The sequence below is a fragment of the Cryptomeria japonica genome, chromosome 9 (genome assembly GCF_030272615.1).
Source record: "Cryptomeria japonica chromosome 9, Sugi_1.0, whole genome shotgun sequence".
In the NCBI taxonomy this organism is placed as follows: domain Eukaryota; kingdom Viridiplantae; phylum Streptophyta; class Pinopsida; order Cupressales; family Cupressaceae; genus Cryptomeria; species Cryptomeria japonica.
In genome coordinates this window covers 11,309,519-11,315,551 of record NC_081413.1, presented here as the reverse complement: position 1 = coordinate 11,315,551, position 6,033 = coordinate 11,309,519, and positions in this window count along the sequence as shown.

Sequence of the window (6,033 nt, the reverse complement as noted above, 5' to 3'; positions counted from 1 at the left end):
AAGGAAATAATCTTTTGTTTACAACCAATTTTATATGACAAGAAAACAATCTTTGATGGACAAACAAATATATATCCAAAAAGAGAACCACATTTCACTTCTATCTTTTCAAGTAAATCAAAGACAAGAATTAAATTTGACACTAACATGTGTTTTCTATGATTTACGAATTGAACTGTCTAAATTCAGTAAATTTTCTACAACGAGTATTAAGTAAGACAACATTTCATAATGCACATACCTATATGGCGTCTTCAAATAAAATTTAATATAATCAATTATCATGACTTCTAATGCATAAACTAATTAAAATTTTTAACTCTTTCTTCATTAGTGATCTAAAATATACAATTCTCAAGATAATTATATTCTTATTCTATAAATATATAATAAACTATTGCTCTATTAAGAGCCTACCTCTAAAATTCAATGCCAAAACTATGATGTTCAACACTAATTCTTCTTGTAAATCTAAACAAAACACTTCTAGATTTCCAATGCTTTTCTTTCTCTATGTTTTACAATTCGTTTTGGTGTGTTCTTTTCATCTCCATTCTTTGTTCTATCATCTATATTCTTTACTCTATCATCTCTATTATCTATTCTTTCATCTATATTTTCTACATATTTCTCCCTCATGTTTCTCCCTCTTGTTTTTCCTCCAAAACCAATAGTCTATATATATAATGATCAAATCTATATTAATTCCTATTTTCGAACCAATATCTCATAGTGGTGGACTGATTTATTGGTATCTAAGTGGCACCACACATTGTTTAATTGCAACATCATTGTCCTAAATGGTTTTGAACACTTATGTGTTCTCCATGCAATGATATTCATTATCTACTATGTGACACCAAACTGCTCAAGCCGTTAAGTTCATTATTGTTGGTGTTATTATGTGGGCTAGGCAATTGCTTAGTCGATATTACTATCGACTCCCATTGTTATCAATGCAGTTTGTTAGCTTCACATGCACCACCGTTGGTATGAGGATTAGTTTGCATGCCATGCGATGCTTATTCTAATGCTTTAGCCACATCGCTCAGTCCATATTTAACTTGAACTCTAAGTTTTGTATACATCATGGTCGATTGATATTGATTTCACTTTGCAATAGTTTCTAAGTCTTTACGTTATGCTAAGTCGATTAGTATTGACCGTCATATAATTGTACTTTGTCGATTATAAATTGCAGTGATAACCCCCCACCATATCGGATAGGTTGCTTTCAAATAAGTCACTTTCATGCATATATTTATTTATATATATATAATGATTATCATAAAATAAAATAATTTAATTTCAAAAATATATTTGCATATATAGTAATTATGTATGTATATATATTTGTATGATCGAATTTTTATTCAGACTCATACATATAATACGTATAATTATATATATAAATATAACTATAGTAATAAATCAATTCAAAATTAATTATCTTTTCTTATTTTCAAGACATCATATAATTCATATACGTATATATATGTTTATATATATCATTATCATAAATCAAGAAGTGGAAATATAAACGCAATATGTAATCCATTTCATAAGATGCACATCCAAACATCAAAATACATGTACAAATATTTAAATCAATCTATCAATTAAAACTACTCATTCCAAATTCATCATTCCAATTGAAACAAACACTCAAATAAAGTTATTTAAATCATCCATCTTTACAAGATGCAGATTATAAATTTTAATGTGGTTTGTGAGATTCCCATCTATTCTAGCGAAGTCCAAGAGCTAAAACTATAGATGTATAAATCTGACCACTTTCCTAAATAAATATTTAATATTTATTTTAACCCCATTCCTCCTATTAATTAAATCTTATTTAATTAATTTCTTCATTTTCATCTATTTGATTAAATGAATTACTCATTTTATTTAATAAAATTCACCTAAACCTTTTCTAGCCTTTAATTAAATAAATCACTAATTTAATTAATTCACCTTTCTCCCTTTTTAATTAAATTTACATTTAATTAAATTGATCCTTGTAAATAAATAAATCTAATTTATTTATTAAATCCCCCCACTTGTATTTATGTAAGTTGCATCTATTTTTGTTGAAATAAAGTTATTTTATTTTAATTAAAATCCTCCTCCATCCACTTGCATTTTCCTACATCTCCCACTTGCCTCCTAAACCCCTTCTAGATTCTTCTAATCACTTTTAATTTAGCCTATTTCATCTCCTAATTATTGTCACATTCCTAAGAAAAGAGAAGTCAGTTCTCAAAGTCTCCGAAGTCTTTGAAATGCATTAAAGGCTTTATCTCTTCAAGGAGTTAACCCTCAAAGTCTTCTTAACCATTATTGATTAACTCAACCCTCTTGCATGGTAAGAGACTCTTTCTCTAACTTAACCCTCATCTAACCCAAGGGTCTCATCAAGCATTCATGGCTTTAACCTTGGTTATCCTATTAACCCTTAGACAAGAGTTTACCCCTTGGGTAAAAGCTTTATCCATTGGATAACCCTAGCCTAACCTTAACCCTTACTTCCTAGGGTAACCTTCAAGTCTTCTCAAGCATTTAATGCTTCTTACATCTCCTCTCAAGCAACCCTTTGTTGTTAATTGTCACCATTTCATTGGTGAGAATTGTAAACATGGATTGATTAACTTTCAATCCTTGCCCTTGTTAAGATTTATTCAATCTTGACCATCCATTGCTTATTTTTCCTATAAATAGAGCTCTCATTCCTCATTTTCATATCAACAATCTTTCATGCATCTACATTATAGTCTAATTTACTAAACATTTTAGCCTCTCTTTGTTAAATCATCATAACAGCATTTAGGAGTATTTTTCATATCATAGAATATTCATGTTAGGATAAATTTGATAATCCTTTTTCATATCATCATCTTCATACTATCTTAATCATCATAGTTCTAAACATCATATATATCTTAGAATGCATTCATGCATATAAATTAAACATCACTCATTCTTGGAGTTGTCATTCCTAAGTCACTTTGCTCAATGATCCGAGAGAAAAACATTGACTTTAGGGATCCTGTGAGATAGAGAACAATGGGACACCCCTTTGGAAGTTGAATTGATTGAATCGGTTCATATACTTGCACCAAGAGTCTCATTGGTGTGTGGGTCTTTTGAATCTGATTCATTCATTTTTGTCACCTCATTTTGCCGCATACAAAAACAACTCTACCTGAACCTTGTTCTTTCCTTCATTCGTGCTCACTTGTTCATGCATTCACTTGCACTAAATTTCTCATTAGCAATGACGATCCCCAGTTTCACAAAAATAATACTGATTATTCAATTACATTTACATAAATAATGTAATGTAAATATTTTCATTGCATTTGAATTCCTATTTCATTATCATCTATTTCACTAAAAATTCCATTTCCATTTCATTTCGAATTCATAAATAAAAAAAATAAGCATCATTTTCAAAATAAGTAATTATAGATCAATATTGTTCGTGACAGAAGACACTTTTATCTTGATGAGATATTTGGTGTTGGTTGCAGAATATAGCTTTTGTGCTCTAATTGTTCATGTAGTGATGCATTTCAGAAATGTAGTCATTTGCAATTGGGTTCTGATGTGGATACGATAGTGGGGCAAAAGCATGAAGTTGTGTCACACTTGGGGCTAACTGGGGGTAGTCCGGCTGGACAACCACCCTGCCACATGGCACTTTGCGTCATTGCCATGGCACCTAAATGATGCCAAGAGTTCATTCGAACTTAGTTCAGCCAAACTCGATGTCATTTAGGCGCTTTTTGTGAGGGTTTGAGCCCAAATTTTTCAAACAAATTCAAAATAGTTTGGCTGAACTTCGACCGGACTCCCCTATGTGGTAGGTGATGTGGCAGCCAAATCGCCTATTTTATCTGTATTTCTGAAACTTTTCACTTCTAGACAAAATAGTTTTTACAAAAATTTTAAAAAAAACATTTTGTAGAGCTCGAAATCACAAATCTAGACATATAATTTTTTTAGTATTTTGATTAATTTTAATATTTTTTATTAATTAAACATTACGAGTAGGATTTTTAAGTTCAAAAAGAAGTTGATTAGAAATTAAAAAATATTAAATGATATTAAAAAAATATATTTTTCACTACATGGGAGAATATTCTCCAAAAGGGTATAATTACTTTTTTGATATTTTTCACTACATGGGAGAATATTCTCCAAAAGGGTATAATTATTTTTTTGATAATCATAAATTTAGTAGACAAAAGGTGATGTCAAATGAAAACTGCCAAATTCATCTATATTGGACTTAAAAATATTATTACGAGAAAAATATACATCAAAATTTATTTATTTTTTTTTTTTAACACAGCATATATATGTCTATTTGTAAAATTAAAATCAACAAAAAAAAGTTCATTTTCATTTTTTTTGGTGACGTCGGCTATAATCCCTGATTTTCAGCATTTTTCAGCAATAAAAATTTATCTTTGAATATATAAAACAAATGTCAATTTAAAAAAAAAAGAATAGACATAAATTTCATTAATATTTCTACATTGAGATCAGTTTACATCATTTTGAAATTCAATTTAGAAATGTCACTTTTATGTGGTTGCAGTTAAATAGTTTTAGTTGTGTTCGCCACTTCCCTTATAAAAGTGTGACACAACATTGTGTTTTTACCCAGTGCAATTCCTTTGGTGTGACTATCAATTAAGATTGTTGTATTCATGATTCTGGTGCTCCAGATGTTGTGCTCCTAAAACAGATTCGGCTATGCAATCTTCATGCTCCAATTTTCTTTGACTTCCTAATCTCTGATGACAAGTTGTTGATACTTAGTTGTTCATGTCCTTAATCTCATAATTTTGATCGTGGTACTTCAAAGATATGCTTATTTTGGGTTAGGTAAATCTTGATAGATTATGTTGTGCTTCGATGATTGTAGCGCATGAATTGACCATTGAAAATATCATTTGGAAAAATATTGTTAAGACCAACTTGATGAATATTCTTATTGTTATACTCATATATATGCATGATCAGATTATGCTTAAGAAAATGTAATGGAATTAGAAGAGCGAGAAGTATGAGAGGTATGTGAGGAGATGTATGAGACAGTTTGGGGGTGAAGGTATTGTGATAAAGTAAGTGGAGCAAAATGGTAAGCGACATAATAGAGTAGTTGATCTTGCACGATAGTGCTTTAGAGAAGGCAGAATATGGAATGTTTTGCAGAGTTTCTTAATCGGATCTACTGCAAACAATTGGTGTGTTGTTTGAGCTTAATTGGAACCGGTCCCATGCATATGTAGATGCAAATTTCTCAGTTCATTTCCTTTCTTTCTAGCAGCAAGCCATTGTAATCTGGGTAGTAAGCCTCTTTTTGTAATTCCATATAATTAGTTATATTTTCTTGAAAGTTAATCCTCTTTGTGGTTTTTCCCATTTAGATTTTCCACATATAAAAATCTAGTATCTCTTATGGTTTTGCATTTTACGTTTATTGAATATTTCATCTTTTGCTAAGAACATCTAAAATTAATCTTAATTTTAGATTATCAGAGAATGTTTTAAATTTCGGAAAACTGATTCACCCTCCTCTGAGTATTTTGGTTTGCTCAACAATTGGTATCAGAGCCTAGTCTCTATTTGTCAGCTTAACTGCTTGAGGAATATCTTGATTTGAACATATGGCTCATGTGGATATGGATGGAGAATATTACTTGGATGAAGAATTGAGGACAACCGTTGAAGATCTGGATAGTGTGGAATATGAGAATCAAGACTTAAAAGAAAATGTTAAGGTAGCAAATGAATGTGTAAAGAATCTAAGAGATTAGATTTGGTACTTCAAAGCAAGGCATCAAGAAGTTAATAAGGAACTGAAGAAAGAAAATGAGACTATTGTGAATCTGAAGTTGCAGGTTGAAGAAAGTAGAAAGGTGGAAGGAAGCCTAAAGGATATAATCAATCTGAAGATTGAAGAAAATGGGAAGTTGGAACAAGAGTTATTAAAGTTGAAGGCTGAAGGAAAAGTCAATGAAA